Here is a 13748-nt window from a genome sequence, read left to right as displayed (position 1 = left end):
CCAGAGCCTACGGCCACACCACACTGATTGTGCCCGATCTCGTCTGATCTCGGAAGCTAAGCAGTGTCGGGCCTAGTTAGTACCTGGATGGGAGACCACCTGGGAATACCAGGTGCTGTAGGCTTTTTTGTGCTCCAAGCTCAGGAAGTGAGCCATTTCACAATTGCCTTTCAAAACTGCAAGGTCTAGCCGACTAGATGCTTAAAAGTACAAAACTCACAAGGCCCAGAGCCTACGGCCACACCACACTGAATGCGTCTGATCTCGGAAGCTAAGCAGTGTCGGGCCTCGTTAGTACCTGGATGGGAGACCGCCTGGGAATACCAGGTGCTGTAGGCTTTTTTGTGCTCCAAGTTCAGGAAGTGAGCCATTTCACAATTGCCTTTCAAAACTGCAAGGTCTAGCCGACTAGATGCTTAAAAGTACAAAACTCACTAGGCCCAGAGCCTACGGCCACACCACACTGAATGCGCCCGATCTCGGAAGCTAAGCAGGGTCGGGCCTAGTTAGTACCTGGATGGGAGACTGCCTGGGAATACCAGGTGCTGTAGGCTTTTTTGTGCTCCATGATTAGTAATTGCGCAACTTCTCAATTATTTTTCAAATTTGGTATGTTTCCAAAATAATTGTATACCGTTTTATAGCGGAAATGTTGGACAACATCATGAGGGCTGGAGCTACCTTTTTACATAGAATTAGCATACAGGTAGTGTGTTCATGGGTAATAAATCGACTTTCACATGTAATGCAGTACAGAGAATATTGAGTCCTTCAAGAGGCATGAAAGAAAACCATTATTGTGTTGATTGTTCTCTCCACCTCCCTGCAACAGACACAGGATGGATGAATTAAAGTTATCCTACCAGACATAGGAGTCCTGAATGGGCCCACCAGTCTTATATATCTCGCCTGATCGAGCCTGATCGAGCGATGAGCGTGGTATCATGTTGCAAGTGGCTGCATGGCTTAGCTTACTAAATGCAAATGCATAAGAGTAATATTCTTAGCATTCCTAGAGACTACGGCCACACCACACTGAATGCACCCGATCTCGTCTGATCTTGGAAGTTAAGCAGTGTCAGGCCTAGTTAGTACCTGGATGGGAGACCGCCTGGGAATACCAGGTGCTGTAGGCTTTTTTGTGCTCCAAGTTCAGGAAGTGAGCCCTTTCTCAATTGCCTTTTAAAACTGCACGGTCTAGCCGACTAGATGCTTAAAAGTACAAAACTCACTAGGCCCAGAGCCTACGGCCACACCACACTGAATGCGCCTGATCTTGTCTGATCTCAGAAGCTAAGCAGTGTCGGGCCTAGTTAGTACCTGGATGGGAGACCACCTGGGAATACCAGGTGCTGTAGGCTTTTTTGTGCTCCAAGTTCAGGAAGTGAGCCATTTCACAATTGCCTTTCAAAACTGCAAGGTCTAGCCGACTAGATGCTTAAAAGTACAAAACTCACTAGGCCCAGAGCCTACGGCCACACCACACTGAATGCGCCCGATCTCGTCTGATCTCGGAAGCTAAGCAGTGTCGGGCCTCGTTAGTACCTGGATGGGAGACCGCCTGGGAATACCAGGTGCTGTAGGCTTTTTTGTGCTCCAAGTTCAGGAAGTGAGCCATTTCTCAATTGCCTTTCAAAACTGCAAGGTCTAGCTGACTAGATGCTTAAAAGTACAAAACTCACTAGGCCCAGACCCTAAGGCCACACCACACTGATTGCGCCCGATCTCGTCTGATCAAGGAAGCTAAGCAGTGTCGGGCCTAGTTAGTACCTGGATGGGAGACCACCTGGGAATACCAGGTGCTGTAGGCTTTTTTGTGCTCCAAGTTCAGGAAGTGAGCCATTTCACAATTGCCTTTCAAAACTGCAAGGTCTAGCCGACTAGATGCTTAAAAGTACAAAACTCACTAGGCCCAGAGCCTACGGCCACACCACACTGAATGCGCCCGATCTCGGAAGCTAAGCAGGGTCGGGCCTAGTTAGTACCTGGATGGGAGACTGCCTGCGAATACCAGGTGCTGTAGGCTTTTTTGTGCTCCATGATTAGTAATTGCGCAACTTCTCAATTATTTTTCAAATTTGGTATGTTTCCAAAATAATTGTATACCGTTTTATAGCGGAAATGTTGGACAACATCATGAGGGCTGGAGCTACCTTTTTACATAGAATTAGCATACAGGTAGTGTGTTCATGGGTAATAAATCGACTTTCACATGTAATGCAGTACAGAGAATATTGAGTCCTTCAAGAGGCATGAAAGAAAACCATTATTGTGTTGATTGTTCTCTCCACCTCCCTGCAACAGACACAGGATGGATGAATTAAAGTTATCCTACCAGACATAGGAGTCCTGAATGGGCCCACCAGTCTTATATATCTCGCCTGATCGAGCCTGATCGAGCGATGAGCGTGGTATCATGTTGCAAGTGGCTGCATGGCTTAGCTTACTAAATGCAAATGCATAAGAGTAATATTCTTAGCATTCCTAGAGCCTACGGCCACACCACACTGAATGCACCCGATCTTGTCTGATCTCGGAAGTTAAGCAGTGTTAGGCCTAGTTAGTACCTGGATGGGAGACCGCCTGGGAATACCTGTTGCTGTAGGCTTTTTTGTGCTCCAAGTTCAGGAAGTGAGCCCTTTCTCAATTGCCTTTCAAAACTGCAAGGTCTAGCCGACTAGATGCTTAAAAGTACAAAACTCACTAGGCCCAGAGCCTACGGCCACACCACACTGAATGCGCCTGATCTCGTCTGATCTCAGAAGCTAAGCAGTGTTGGGCCTAGTTAGTACCTGGATGGGAGACCGCCTGGGAATACCAGGTGCTGTAGGCTTTTTTGTATTCCAAGTTCAGGAAGTGAGCCATTTCTCAATTGCCTTTCAAAACTGCAAGGTCTAGCCGACTAGATGCTTAAAAGTACAAAACTCACAATGCCCAGAGCCTACGGCCACACCACACTGAATGCGCCCGATCTCGTCTGATCTCGGAAGCTAAGCAGTGTCGGGCCTCGTTAGTACCTGGATGGGAGACCGCCTGGGAATACCAGGTGCTGTAGGCATTTTTGTGCTCCAAGTTCAGGAAGTGAGCCATTTCTCAATTGCCTTTGAAAACTGCAAGGTCTAGCTGACTAGATGCTTAAAAGTACAAAACTCACTAGGCCCAGAGCCTACGGCCACACCACACTGATTGCGCCCGATCTCGTCTGATCTCGGAAGCTAAGCAGTGTCGGGCCTAGTTAGTACCTGGATGGGAGACCACCTGGGAATACCAGGTGCTGTAGGCTTTTTTGTGCTCCAAGTTCAGGAAGTGAGCCATTTCACAATTGCCTTTCAAAACTGCAAGGTCTAGCCGACTAGATGCTTAAAAGTACAAAACTCACAAGGCCCAGAGCCTACGGCCACACCACACTGAATGCGTCTGATCTCGGAAGCTAAGCAGTGTCGGGCCTAGTTAGTACCTGGATGGGAGACCGCCTGGGAATACCAGGTGCTGTAGGCTTTTTTGTGCTCCAAGTTCAGGAAGTGAGCCATTTCACAATTGCCTTTCAAAACTGCAAGGTCTAGCCGACTAGATGCTTAAAAGTACAAAACTCACTAGGCCCAGAGCCTACGGCCACACCACACTGAATGCGCCCGATCTCGGAAGCTAAGCAGGGTCGGGCCTAGTTAGTAGCTGGATGGGAGACTGCCTGGGAATACCAGGTGCTGTAGGCTTTTTTGTGCTCCATGATTAGTAATTGCGCAACTTCTCAATTATTTTTCAAATTTGGTATGTTTCCAAAATAATTGTATACCGTTTTATAGCGGAAATGTTGGACAACATCATGAGGGCTGGAGCTACCTTTTTACATAGAATTAGCATACAGGTAGTGTGTTCATGGGTAATAAATCGACTTTCACATGTAATGCAGTACAGAGAATATTGAGTCCTTCAAGAGGCATGAAAGAAAACCATTATTGTGTTGATTGTTCTCTCCACCTCCCTGCAACAGACACAGGATGGATGAATTAAAGTTATCCTACCAGACATAGGAGTCCTGAATGGGCCCACCAGTCTTATATATCTCGCCTGATCGAGCCTGATCGAGCGATGAGCGTGGTATCATGTTGCAAGTGGCTGCATGGCTTAGCTTACTAAATGCAAATGCATAAGAGTAATATTCTTAGCATTCCTAGAGCCTACGGCCACACCACACTGAATGCACCCGATCTCGTCTGATCTTGGAAGTTAAGCAGTGTCAGGCCTAGTTAGTACCTGGATGGGAGACCGCCTGGGAATACCAGGTGCTGTAGGCTTTTTTGTGCTCCAAGTTCAGGAAGTGAGCCCTTTCTCAATTGCCTTTTAAAACTGCAAGGTCTAGCCGACTAGATGCTTAAAAGTACAAAACTCACTAGGCCCAGAGCCTACGGCCACACCACACTGAATGCGCCTGATCTCGTCTGATCTCAGAAGCTAAGCAGTGTCGGGCCTAGTTAGTACCTGGATGGGAGACCGCCTGGGAATACCAGGTGCTGTAGGCTTTTTTGTACTCCAAGTTCAGGAAGTGAGCCATTTCTCAATTGCCTTTCAAAACTGCAAGGTCTAGCCGACTAGATGCTTAAAAGTACAAAACTCACAAGGCCCAGAGCCTACGGCCACACCACACTGAATGCGCCTGATCTCGTCTGATCTCGGAAGCTAAGCAGTGTCGGGCCTCGTTAGTACCTGGATGGGAGACCGCCTGGGAATACCAGGTGCTGTAGGCTTTTTTGTGCTCCAAGTTCAGGAAGTGAGCCATTTCTCAATTGCCTTTGAAAACTGCAAGGTCTAGCTGACTAGATGCTTAAAAGTACAAAACTCACTAGGCCCAGAGCCTACGGCCACACCACACTGATTGCGCCCGATCTCGTCTGATCTCGGAAGCTAAACAGTGTCGGGCCTAGTTAGTACCTGGATGGGAGACCACCTGGGAATATCAGGTGCTGTAGGCTTTTTTGTGCTCCAAGTTCAGGAAGTGAGCCATTTCACAATTGCCTTTCAAAACTGCAAGGTCTAGCCGACTAGATGCTTAAAAGTACAAAACTCACAAGGCCCAGAGCCTACGGCCACACCACACTGAATGCGTCTGATCTCGGAAGCTAAGCAGTGTCGGGCCTTGTTAGTACCTGGATGGGAGACCGCCTGGGAATACCAGGTGCTGTAGGCTTTTTTGTGCTCCAAGTTCAGGAAGTGAGCCATTTCACAATTGCCTTTCAAAACTGCAAGGTCTAGCCGACTAGATGCTTAAAAGTACAAAACTCACTAGGCCCAGAGCCTACGGCCACACCACACTGAATGCGCCCGATCTCCGAAGCTAAGCAGGGTCGGGCCTAGTTAGTACCTGGATGGGAGACTGCCTGGGAATACCAGGTGCTGTAGGCTTTTTTGTGCTCCATGATTAGTAATTGCGCAACTTCTCAATTATTTTTCAAATTTGGTATGTTTCCAAAATAATTGTATACCGTTTTATAGCGGAAATGTTGGACAACATCATGAGGGCTGGAGCTACCTTTTTACATAGAATTAGCATACAGGTAGTGTGTTCATGGGTAATAAATCGACTTTCACATGAAATGCAGTACAGAGAATATTGAGTCCTTCAAGAGGCATGAAAGAAAACCATTATTGTGTTGATTGTTCTCTCCACCTCCCTGCAACAGACACAGGATGGATGAATTAAAGTTATCCTACCAGACATAGGAGTCCTGAATGGGCCCACCAGTCTTATATATCTCGCCTGATCGAGCCTGATCGAGCGATGAGCGTGGTATCATGTTGCAAGTGGCTGCATGGCTTAGCTTACTAAATGCAAATGCATAAGAGTAATATTCTTAGCATTCCTAGAGACTACGGCCACACCACACTGAATGCACCCGATCTCGTCTGATTTTGGAAGTTAAGCAGTGTCAGGCCTAGTTAGTACCTGGATGGGAGACCGCCTGGGAATACCAGGTGCTGTAGGCTTTTTTGTGCTCCAAGTTCAGGAAGTGAGCCCTTTCTCAATTGCCTTTTAAAACTGCACGGTCTAGCCGACTAGATGCTTAAAAGTACAAAACTCACTAGGCCCAGAGCCTACGGCCACACCACACTGAATGCGCCTGATCTTGTCTGATCTCAGAAGCTAAGCAGTGTCGGGCCTAGTTAGTACCTGGATGGGAGACCACCTGGGAATACCAGGTGCTGTAGGCTTTTTTGTGCTCCAAGTTCAGGAAGTGAGCCATTTCACAATTGCCTTTCAAAACTGCAAGGTCTAGCCGACTAGATGCTTAAAAGTACAAAACTCACTAGGCCCAGAGCCTACGGCCACACCACACTGAATGCGCCCGATCTCGGAAGCTAAGCAGGGTCGGGCCTAGTTAGTACCTGGATGGGAGACTGCCTGGGAATACCAGGTGCTGTAGGCTTTTTTGTGCTCCATGATTAGTAATTGCGCAACTTCTCAATTATTTTTCAAATTTGGTATGTTTCCAAAATAATTGTATCCCGTTTTATAGCGGAAATGTTGGACAACATCATGAGGGCTGGAGCTACCTTTTTACATAGAATTAGCATACAGGTAGTGTGTTCATGGGTAATAAATCGACTTTCACATGTAATGCAGTACAGAGAATATTGAGTCCTTCAAGAGGCATGAAAGAAAACCATTATTGTGTTGATTGTTCTCTCCACCTCCCTGCAACAGACACAGGATGGATGAATTAAAGTTATCCTACCAGACATAGGAGTCCTGAATGGGCCCACCAGTCTTATATATCTCGCCTGATCGAGCCTGATCGAGCGATGAGCGTGGTATCATGTTGCAAGTGGCTGCATGGCTTAGCTTACTAAATGCAAATGCATAAGAGTAATATTCTTAGCATTCCTAGAGCCTACGGCCACACCACACTGAATGCACCTGATCTCGTCTGATCTCGGAAGTTAAGCAGTGTTAGGCCTAGTTAGTACCTGGATGGGAGACCGCCTGGGAATACCAGGTGCTGTAGGCTTTTTTGTGCTCCAAGTTCAGGAAGTGAGCCCTTTCTCAATTGCCTTTCAAAACTGCAAGGTCTAGCCGACTAGATGCTTAAAAGTACAAAACTCACTAGGCCCAGAGCCTACGGCCACACCACACTGAATGCGCCTGATCTCGTCTGATCTCAGAAGCTAAGCAGTGTTGGGCCTAGTTAGTACCTGGATGGGAGACCGCCTGGGAATACCAGGTGCTGTAGGCTTTTTTGTACTCCAAGTTCAGGAAGTGAGCCATTTCTCAATTGCCTTTCAAAACTGCAAGGTCTAGCCGACTAGATGCTTAAAAGTACAAAACTCACAATGCCCAGAGCCTACGGCCACACCACACTGAATGCGCCCGATCTCGTCTGATCTCGGAAGCTAAGCAGTGTCGGGCCTCGTTAGTACCTGGATGGGAGACCGCCTGGGAATACCAGGTGCTGTAGGCTTTTTTTGTGCTCCAAGTTCAGGAAGTGAGCCATTTCACAATTGCCTTTCAAAACTGCAAGGTCTAGCCGACTAGATGCTTAAAAGTACAAAACTCACTAGGCCCAGAGCCTACAGTCACACCACACTGAATGCGCCCGATCTCGGAAGCTAAGCAGGGTCGGGCCTAGTTAGTACCTGGATGGGAGACTGCCTGGGAATACCAGGTGCTGTAGGCTTTTTTGTGCTCCATGATTAGTAATTGCGCAACTTCTCAATTATTTTTCAAATTTGGTATGTTTCCAAAATAATTGTATCCCGTTTTATAGCGGAAATGTTGGACAACATCATGAGGGCTGGAGCTACCTTTTTACATAGAATTAGCATACAGGTAGTGTGTTCATGGGTAATAAATCGACTTTCACATGTAATGCAGTACAGAGAATATTGAGTCCTTCAAGAGGCATGAAAGAAACCCATTATTGTGTTGATTGTTCTCTCCACCTCCCTGCAACAGACACAGGATGGATGAATTAAAGTTATCCTACCAGACATAGGAGTCCTGAATGGGCCCACCAGTCTTATATATCTCGCCTGATCGAGCCTGATCGAGCGATGAGCGTGGTATCATGTTGCAAGTGGCTGCATGGCTTAGCTTACTAAATGCAAATGCATAAGAGTAATATTCTTAGCATTCCTAGAGCCTACGGCCACACCACACTGAATGCACCCGATCTCGTCTGATCTCGGAAGTTAAGCAGTGTCAGGCCTAGTTAGTACCTGGATGGGAGACCGCCTGGGAATACCAGGTGCTGTAGGCTTTTTTGTGCTCCAAGTTCAGGAAGTGAGCCCTTTCTCAATTGCCTTTTAAAACTGCAAGGTCTAGCCGACTAGATGCTTAAAAGTACAAAACTCACAAGGCCCAGAGCCTACGGCCACACCACACTGAATGTGCCCGATCTCGTCTGATCTCGGAAGCTAAGCAGTGTCGGGCCTCGTTAGTACCTGGATGGGAGCCCGCCTGGGAATACCAGGTGCTGTAGGCTTTTTTGTGCTCCAAGTTCAGGAAGTGAGCCATTTCTCAATTGCCTTTCAAAACTGCAAGGTCTAGCTGACTAGATGCTTAAAAGTACAAAACTCACTAGGCCCAGAGACTACGGACACACCACACTGATTGCGCCCAATCTCGTCTGATCTCGGAAGCTAAGCAGTGTCGGGCCTAGTTAGTACCTGGATGGGAGACCACCTGGGAATACCAGGTGCTGTAGGCTTTTTTGTGCTCCAAGTTCAGGAAGTGAGCCATTTCACAATTGCCTTTCAAAACTGCAAGGTCTAGCCGACTAGATGCTTAAAAGTACAAAACTCACTAGGCCCAGAGCCTACGGCCACACCACACTGAATGCGCCCGATCTCGGAAACTAAGCAGGGTCAGGCCTAGTTAGTACCTGGATGGGAGACTGCCTGGGAATACCAGGTGCTGTAGGCTTTTTTGTGCTCCATGATTAGTAATTGCACAACTTCTCAATTATTTTTCAAATTTGGTATGTTTCCAAAATAATTGTATCCCGTTTTATAGCGGAAATGTTGGACAACATCATGAGGGCTGGAGCTACCTTTTTACATAGAATTAGCATACAGGTAGTGTGTTCATGGGTTATAAATCGACTTTCACATGTAATGCAGTACAGAGAATATTGAGTCCTTCAAGAGGCATGAAAGAAACCCATTATTGTGTTGATTGTTCTCTCCACCTCCCTGCAACAGACACAGGATGGATGAATTAAAGTTATCCTACCAGACATAGGAGTCCTGAATGGGCCCACCAGTCTTATATATCTCGCCTGATCGAGCCTGATCGAGCGATGAGCGTGGTATCATGTTGCAAGTGGCTGCATGGCTTAGCTTACTAAATGCAAATGCATAAGAGTAATATTCTTAGCATTCCTAGAGCCTACGGCCACACCACACTGAATGCACCCGATCTCGTCTGATCTCGGAAGTTAAGCAGTGTCAGGCCTAGTTAGTACCTGGATGGGAGACCACCTGGGAATACCAGGTGCTGTAGGCTTTTTTGTGCTCCAAGTTCAGGAAGTGAGCCCTTTCTCAATTGCCTTTTAAAACTGCAAGGTCTAGCCGACTAGATGCTTAAAAGTACAAAACTCACTAGGCCCAGAGCCTACGGCCACACCACACTGAATGCGCCTGATCTCGTCTGATCTCAGAAGCTAAGCAGTGTCGGGCCTAGTTAGTACCTGGATGGGAGACCGCCTGGGAATACCAGGTGCTGTAGGCTTTTTTGTACTCCAAGTTCAGGAAGTGAGCCATTTCTCAATTGCCTTTCAAAACTGCAAGGTCTAGCCGACTAGATGCTTAAAAGTACAAAACTCACAAGGCCCAGAGCCTACGGCCACACCACACTGAATGCGCCCGATCTCGTCTGATCTCGGAAGCTAAGCAGTGTCGGGCCTCGTTAGTACCTGGATGGGAGACCGCCTGGGAATACCAGGTGCTGTAGGCTTTTTTGTGCTCCAAGTTCAGGAAGTGAGCCATTTCTCAATTGCCTTTCAAAACTGCAAGGTCTAGCTGACTAGATGCTTAAAAGTACAAAACTCACTAGGCCCAGAGCCTACGGCCACACCACACTGATTGCGCCCAATCTCGTCTGATCAAGGAAGCTAAGCAGTGTCGGCCCTAGTTAGTACCTGGATGGGAGACCACCTGGGAATACCAGGTGCTGTAGGCTTTTTTGTGCTCCAAGTTCAGGAAGTGAGCCATTTCACAATTGCCTTTCAAAACTGCAAGGTCTAGCCGACTAGATGCTTAAAAGTACAAAACTCACTAGGCCCAGAGCCTACGGCCACACCACACTGAATGCGCCCGATCTCGGAAGCTAAGCAGGGTCGGGCCTAGTTAGTACCTGGATGGGAGACTGCCTGGGCATACCAGGTGCTGTAGGCTTTTTTGTGCTCCATGATTAGTAATTGCGCAACTTCTCAATTATTTTTCAAATTTGGTATGTTTCCAAAATAATTGTATACCGTTTTATAGCGGAAATGTTGGACAACATCATGAGGGCTGGAGCTACCTTTTTACATAGAATTAGCATACAGGTAGTGTGTTCATGGGTAATAAATCGACTTTCACATGTAATGCAGTACAGAGAATATTGAGTCCTTCAAGAGGCATGAAAGAAAACCATTATTGTGTTGATTGTTCTCTCCACCTCCCTGCAACAGACACAGGATGGATGAATTAAAGTTATCCTACCAGACATAGGAGTCCTGAATGGGCCCACCAGTCTTATATATCTCGCCTGATCGAGCCTGATCGAGCGATGAGCGTGGTATCATGTTGCAAGTGGCTGCATGGCTTAGCTTACTAAATGCAAATGCATAAGAGTAATATTCTTAGCATTCCTAGAGCCTATGGCCACACCACACTGAATGCACCCGATCTTGTCTGATCTCGGAAGTTAAGCAGTGTTAGGCCTAGTTAGTACCTGGATGGGAGACCGCCTGGGAATACCAGGTGCTGTAGGCTTTTTTGTGCTCCAAGTTCAGGAAGTGAGCCCTTTCTCAATTGCCTTTCAAAACTGCAAGGTCTAGCCGACTAGATGCTTAAAAGTACAAAACTCACTAGGCCCAGAGCCTACGGCCACACCACACTGAATGCGCCTGATCTCGTCTGATCTCAGAAGCTAAGCAGTGTTGGGCCTAGTTAGTACCTGGATGGGAGACCGCCTGGGAATACCAGGTGCTGTAGGCTTTTTTGTATTCCAAGTTCAGGAAGTGAGCCATTTCTCAATTGCCTTTCAAAACTGCAAGGTCTAGCCGACTAGATGCTTAAAAGTACAAAACTCACAAGGCCCAGTGCCTACGGCCACACCACACTGAATGCGCCCGATCTCGTCTGATCTTGGAAGCTAAGCAGTGTCGGGCCTCGTTAGTACCTGGATGGGAGACCGCCTGGGAATACCAGGTGCTGTAGGCTTTTTTGTGCTCCAAGTTCAGGAAGTGAGCCATTTCACAATTGCCTTTCAAAACTGCAAGGTCTAGCCGACTAGATGCTTAAAAGTACAAAACTCACTAGGCCCAGAGCCTACGGCCACACCCCACTGAATGCGCCCGATCTCGGAAGCTAAGCAGGGTCGGGCCTAGTTAGTACCTGGATGGGAGACTGCCTGGGAATACCAGGTGCTGTAGGCTTTTTTGTGCTCCATGATTAGTAATTGCGCAACTTCTCAATTATTTTTCAAATTTGGTATGTTTCCAAAATAATTGTATCCCGTTTTATAGCGGAAATGTTGGACAACATCATGAGGGCTGGAGCTACCTTTTTACATAGAATTAGCATACAGGTAGTGTGTTCATGGGTAATAAATCGACTTTCACATGTAATGCAGTACAGAGAATATTGAGTCCTTCAAGAGGCATGAAAGAAACCCATTATTGTGTTGATTGTTCTCTCCACCTCCCTGCAACAGACACAGGATGGATGAATTAAAGTTATCCTACCAGACATAGGAGTCCTGAATGGGCCCACCAGTCTTATATATCTCGCCTGATCGAGCCTGATCGAGCGATGAGCGTGGTATCATGTTGCAAGTGGCTGCATGGCTTAGCTTACTAAATGCAAATGCATAAGAGTAATATTCTTAGCATTCCTAGAGCCTACGGCCACACCACACTGAATGCACCTGATCTCGGAAGTTAAGCAGTGTCAGGCCTAGTTAGTACCTGGATGGGAGACCGCCTCAGAATACCAGGTGCTGTAGGCTTTTTTGTGCTCCAAGTTCAGGAAGTGAGCCCTTTCTCAATTGCCTTTTAAAACTGCAAGGTCTAGCCGACTAGATGCTTAAAAGTACAAAACTCACTAGGCCCAGAGCCTACGGCCACACCACACTGAATGCGCCTGATCTCGTCTGATCTCAGAAGCAAAGCAGTGTCGGGCCTAGTTAGTATCTGGATGGGAGACCGCCTGGGAATACCAGGTGCTGTAGGCTTTTTTGTACTCCAAGTTCAGGAAGTGAGCCATTTCTCAATTGCCTTTCAAAACTGCAAGGTCTAGCCGACTAGATGCTTAAAAGTACAAAACTCACAAGGCCCAGAGCCTACGGCCACACCACACTGAATGCGCCCGATCTCGTCTGATCTCGGAAGCTAAGCAGTGTCGGGCCTCGTTAGTACCTGGATGGGAGACCGCCTGGGAATACCAGGTGCTGTAGGCTTTTTTGTGCTCCAAGTTCAGGAAGTGAGCCATTTCTCAATTGCCTTTGAAAACTGCAAGGTCTAGCTGACTAGATGCTTAAAAGTACAAAACTCACTAGGCCTAGAGCCTACGGCCACACCACACTGATTGTGCCCGATCTTGTCTGATCTCGGAAGCTAAGCAGTGTCGGGCCTAGTTAGTACCTGGATGGGAGACCACCTGGGAATACCAGGTGCTGTAGGCTTTTTTGTGCTCCAAGTTCAGGAAGTGAGCCATTTCACAATTGCCTTTCAAAACTGCAAGGTCTAGCCGACTAGATGCTTAAAAGTACAAAACTCACAAGGCCCAGAGCCTACGGCCACACCACACTGAATGCGTCTGATCTCGGAAGCTAAGCAGTGTCGGGCCTCGTTAGTACCTGGATGGGAGACCGCCTGGGAATACCAGGTGCTGTAGGCTTTTTTGTGCTCCAAGTTCAGGAAGTGAGCCATTTCACAATTGCCTTTCAAAACTGCAAGGTCTAGCCGACTAGATGCTTAAAAGTACAAAACTCACTAGGCCCAGAGCCTACGGCCACACCACACTGAATGCGCCCGATCTCGGAAGCTAAGCAGGGTCGGGCCTAGTTAGTACCTGGATGGGAGACTGCCTGGGAATACCAGGTGCTGTAGGCTTTTTTGTGCTCCATGATTAGTAATTGCGCAACTTCTCAATTATTTTTCAAATTTGGTATGTTTCCAAAATAATTGTATACCGTTTTATAGCGGAAATGTTGGACAACATCATGAGGGCTGGAGCTACCTTTTTACATAGAATTAGCATACAGGTAGTGTGTTCATGGGTAATAAATCGACTTTCACATGTAATGCAGTACAGAGAATATTGAGTCCTTCAAGAGGCATGAAAGAAAACCATTATTGTGTTGATTGTTCTCTCCACCTCCCTGCAACAGACACAGGATGGATGAATTAAAGTTATCCTACCAGACATAGGAGTCCTGAATGGGCCCACCAGTCTTATATATCTCGCCTGATCGAGCCTGATCGAGCGATGAGCGTGGTATCATGTTGCAAGTGGCTGCATGGCTTAGCTTACTAAATGCAAATGCA

General features: G+C 47.2%; 28 non-coding genes and 18 pseudogenes across 28 annotated transcripts; all 46 read left to right on the top strand.

Annotated features, from left to right (window-relative positions):
- Nucleotides 1-5: 5 nt before the first annotated feature.
- LOC138462531 (5S ribosomal RNA) lies at nt 6-124 on the top strand. Its single transcript, XR_011265126.1, has one exon. It is a non-coding gene; the product is annotated as a 5S ribosomal RNA (ribosomal RNA).
- A 106-nt stretch (nt 125-230) lies between these two features.
- Nucleotides 231-339, top strand: LOC138457913 (5S ribosomal RNA; annotated as a pseudogene).
- A 106-nt stretch (nt 340-445) lies between these two features.
- On the top strand, nt 446-554 carry LOC138456791 (5S ribosomal RNA; annotated as a pseudogene).
- Nucleotides 555-1017: 463 nt separating this feature from the next.
- On the top strand, nt 1018-1136 carry LOC138454276 (5S ribosomal RNA). Its single transcript, XR_011260961.1, has one exon. It is a non-coding gene; the product is annotated as a 5S ribosomal RNA (ribosomal RNA).
- A 106-nt stretch (nt 1137-1242) lies between these two features.
- Nucleotides 1243-1361, top strand: LOC138463111 (5S ribosomal RNA). Its single transcript, XR_011265697.1, has one exon. It is a non-coding gene; the product is annotated as a 5S ribosomal RNA (ribosomal RNA).
- Nucleotides 1362-1467: 106 nt separating this feature from the next.
- On the top strand, nt 1468-1586 carry LOC138462006 (5S ribosomal RNA). The gene has a single exon (XR_011264609.1). It is a non-coding gene; the product is annotated as a 5S ribosomal RNA (ribosomal RNA).
- Nucleotides 1587-1692: 106 nt separating this feature from the next.
- Nucleotides 1693-1811, top strand: LOC138457492 (5S ribosomal RNA; annotated as a pseudogene).
- Nucleotides 1812-1917: 106 nt separating this feature from the next.
- On the top strand, nt 1918-2026 carry LOC138458277 (5S ribosomal RNA; annotated as a pseudogene).
- A 463-nt stretch (nt 2027-2489) lies between these two features.
- On the top strand, nt 2490-2608 carry LOC138454988 (5S ribosomal RNA). Its single transcript, XR_011261638.1, has one exon. It is a non-coding gene; the product is annotated as a 5S ribosomal RNA (ribosomal RNA).
- Nucleotides 2609-2714: 106 nt separating this feature from the next.
- On the top strand, nt 2715-2833 carry LOC138465224 (5S ribosomal RNA). The gene has a single exon (XR_011267799.1). It is a non-coding gene; the product is annotated as a 5S ribosomal RNA (ribosomal RNA).
- Nucleotides 2834-2939: 106 nt separating this feature from the next.
- LOC138462698 (5S ribosomal RNA) lies at nt 2940-3058 on the top strand. Its single transcript, XR_011265293.1, has one exon. It is a non-coding gene; the product is annotated as a 5S ribosomal RNA (ribosomal RNA).
- A 106-nt stretch (nt 3059-3164) lies between these two features.
- Nucleotides 3165-3283, top strand: LOC138459925 (5S ribosomal RNA). The gene has a single exon (XR_011262705.1). It is a non-coding gene; the product is annotated as a 5S ribosomal RNA (ribosomal RNA).
- A 106-nt stretch (nt 3284-3389) lies between these two features.
- Nucleotides 3390-3498, top strand: LOC138456571 (5S ribosomal RNA; annotated as a pseudogene).
- A 106-nt stretch (nt 3499-3604) lies between these two features.
- Nucleotides 3605-3713, top strand: LOC138458165 (5S ribosomal RNA; annotated as a pseudogene).
- A 463-nt stretch (nt 3714-4176) lies between these two features.
- LOC138463596 (5S ribosomal RNA) lies at nt 4177-4295 on the top strand. The gene has a single exon (XR_011266183.1). It is a non-coding gene; the product is annotated as a 5S ribosomal RNA (ribosomal RNA).
- Nucleotides 4296-4401: 106 nt separating this feature from the next.
- LOC138465280 (5S ribosomal RNA) lies at nt 4402-4520 on the top strand. Its single transcript, XR_011267854.1, has one exon. It is a non-coding gene; the product is annotated as a 5S ribosomal RNA (ribosomal RNA).
- Nucleotides 4521-4626: 106 nt separating this feature from the next.
- LOC138463747 (5S ribosomal RNA) lies at nt 4627-4745 on the top strand. The gene has a single exon (XR_011266333.1). It is a non-coding gene; the product is annotated as a 5S ribosomal RNA (ribosomal RNA).
- Nucleotides 4746-4851: 106 nt separating this feature from the next.
- LOC138463139 (5S ribosomal RNA) lies at nt 4852-4970 on the top strand. Its single transcript, XR_011265724.1, has one exon. It is a non-coding gene; the product is annotated as a 5S ribosomal RNA (ribosomal RNA).
- A 106-nt stretch (nt 4971-5076) lies between these two features.
- On the top strand, nt 5077-5185 carry LOC138457584 (5S ribosomal RNA; annotated as a pseudogene).
- A 106-nt stretch (nt 5186-5291) lies between these two features.
- On the top strand, nt 5292-5400 carry LOC138458783 (5S ribosomal RNA; annotated as a pseudogene).
- A 463-nt stretch (nt 5401-5863) lies between these two features.
- Nucleotides 5864-5982, top strand: LOC138455170 (5S ribosomal RNA). Its single transcript, XR_011261813.1, has one exon. It is a non-coding gene; the product is annotated as a 5S ribosomal RNA (ribosomal RNA).
- A 106-nt stretch (nt 5983-6088) lies between these two features.
- LOC138463110 (5S ribosomal RNA) lies at nt 6089-6207 on the top strand. Its single transcript, XR_011265696.1, has one exon. It is a non-coding gene; the product is annotated as a 5S ribosomal RNA (ribosomal RNA).
- Nucleotides 6208-6313: 106 nt separating this feature from the next.
- On the top strand, nt 6314-6422 carry LOC138456789 (5S ribosomal RNA; annotated as a pseudogene).
- Nucleotides 6423-6885: 463 nt separating this feature from the next.
- On the top strand, nt 6886-7004 carry LOC138462563 (5S ribosomal RNA). Its single transcript, XR_011265158.1, has one exon. It is a non-coding gene; the product is annotated as a 5S ribosomal RNA (ribosomal RNA).
- Nucleotides 7005-7110: 106 nt separating this feature from the next.
- On the top strand, nt 7111-7229 carry LOC138465102 (5S ribosomal RNA). Its single transcript, XR_011267677.1, has one exon. It is a non-coding gene; the product is annotated as a 5S ribosomal RNA (ribosomal RNA).
- Nucleotides 7230-7335: 106 nt separating this feature from the next.
- LOC138462005 (5S ribosomal RNA) lies at nt 7336-7454 on the top strand. The gene has a single exon (XR_011264608.1). It is a non-coding gene; the product is annotated as a 5S ribosomal RNA (ribosomal RNA).
- Nucleotides 7455-7561: 107 nt separating this feature from the next.
- On the top strand, nt 7562-7670 carry LOC138457652 (5S ribosomal RNA; annotated as a pseudogene).
- A 463-nt stretch (nt 7671-8133) lies between these two features.
- On the top strand, nt 8134-8252 carry LOC138461306 (5S ribosomal RNA). Its single transcript, XR_011263928.1, has one exon. It is a non-coding gene; the product is annotated as a 5S ribosomal RNA (ribosomal RNA).
- A 106-nt stretch (nt 8253-8358) lies between these two features.
- Nucleotides 8359-8477, top strand: LOC138454039 (5S ribosomal RNA). The gene has a single exon (XR_011260734.1). It is a non-coding gene; the product is annotated as a 5S ribosomal RNA (ribosomal RNA).
- Nucleotides 8478-8583: 106 nt separating this feature from the next.
- On the top strand, nt 8584-8702 carry LOC138455535 (5S ribosomal RNA; annotated as a pseudogene).
- A 106-nt stretch (nt 8703-8808) lies between these two features.
- Nucleotides 8809-8917, top strand: LOC138459467 (5S ribosomal RNA; annotated as a pseudogene).
- A 463-nt stretch (nt 8918-9380) lies between these two features.
- LOC138461006 (5S ribosomal RNA) lies at nt 9381-9499 on the top strand. Its single transcript, XR_011263653.1, has one exon. It is a non-coding gene; the product is annotated as a 5S ribosomal RNA (ribosomal RNA).
- Nucleotides 9500-9605: 106 nt separating this feature from the next.
- LOC138465268 (5S ribosomal RNA) lies at nt 9606-9724 on the top strand. Its single transcript, XR_011267842.1, has one exon. It is a non-coding gene; the product is annotated as a 5S ribosomal RNA (ribosomal RNA).
- A 106-nt stretch (nt 9725-9830) lies between these two features.
- Nucleotides 9831-9949, top strand: LOC138462004 (5S ribosomal RNA). The gene has a single exon (XR_011264607.1). It is a non-coding gene; the product is annotated as a 5S ribosomal RNA (ribosomal RNA).
- A 106-nt stretch (nt 9950-10055) lies between these two features.
- LOC138456049 (5S ribosomal RNA) lies at nt 10056-10174 on the top strand (annotated as a pseudogene).
- A 106-nt stretch (nt 10175-10280) lies between these two features.
- Nucleotides 10281-10389, top strand: LOC138458593 (5S ribosomal RNA; annotated as a pseudogene).
- Nucleotides 10390-10852: 463 nt separating this feature from the next.
- Nucleotides 10853-10971, top strand: LOC138464983 (5S ribosomal RNA). The gene has a single exon (XR_011267558.1). It is a non-coding gene; the product is annotated as a 5S ribosomal RNA (ribosomal RNA).
- Nucleotides 10972-11077: 106 nt separating this feature from the next.
- On the top strand, nt 11078-11196 carry LOC138464979 (5S ribosomal RNA). Its single transcript, XR_011267555.1, has one exon. It is a non-coding gene; the product is annotated as a 5S ribosomal RNA (ribosomal RNA).
- Nucleotides 11197-11302: 106 nt separating this feature from the next.
- On the top strand, nt 11303-11421 carry LOC138464811 (5S ribosomal RNA). The gene has a single exon (XR_011267388.1). It is a non-coding gene; the product is annotated as a 5S ribosomal RNA (ribosomal RNA).
- Nucleotides 11422-11527: 106 nt separating this feature from the next.
- On the top strand, nt 11528-11636 carry LOC138457803 (5S ribosomal RNA; annotated as a pseudogene).
- A 463-nt stretch (nt 11637-12099) lies between these two features.
- Nucleotides 12100-12208, top strand: LOC138458579 (5S ribosomal RNA; annotated as a pseudogene).
- A 106-nt stretch (nt 12209-12314) lies between these two features.
- Nucleotides 12315-12433, top strand: LOC138464976 (5S ribosomal RNA). The gene has a single exon (XR_011267552.1). It is a non-coding gene; the product is annotated as a 5S ribosomal RNA (ribosomal RNA).
- A 106-nt stretch (nt 12434-12539) lies between these two features.
- On the top strand, nt 12540-12658 carry LOC138462003 (5S ribosomal RNA). Its single transcript, XR_011264605.1, has one exon. It is a non-coding gene; the product is annotated as a 5S ribosomal RNA (ribosomal RNA).
- Nucleotides 12659-12764: 106 nt separating this feature from the next.
- LOC138453887 (5S ribosomal RNA) lies at nt 12765-12883 on the top strand. The gene has a single exon (XR_011260588.1). It is a non-coding gene; the product is annotated as a 5S ribosomal RNA (ribosomal RNA).
- Nucleotides 12884-12989: 106 nt separating this feature from the next.
- Nucleotides 12990-13098, top strand: LOC138457912 (5S ribosomal RNA; annotated as a pseudogene).
- Nucleotides 13099-13204: 106 nt separating this feature from the next.
- On the top strand, nt 13205-13313 carry LOC138456788 (5S ribosomal RNA; annotated as a pseudogene).
- Nucleotides 13314-13748: the final 435 nt, after the last annotated feature.

This window comes from Ambystoma mexicanum, chromosome 4p (genome assembly GCF_040938575.1).
Source record: "Ambystoma mexicanum isolate Mex_15411 chromosome 4p, UKY_AmexF1_1, whole genome shotgun sequence".
Classification (NCBI taxonomy): Eukaryota; Metazoa; Chordata; class Amphibia; order Caudata; family Ambystomatidae; genus Ambystoma; species Ambystoma mexicanum.
This window is presented reverse-complemented; position numbering and strand designations above follow the sequence as displayed.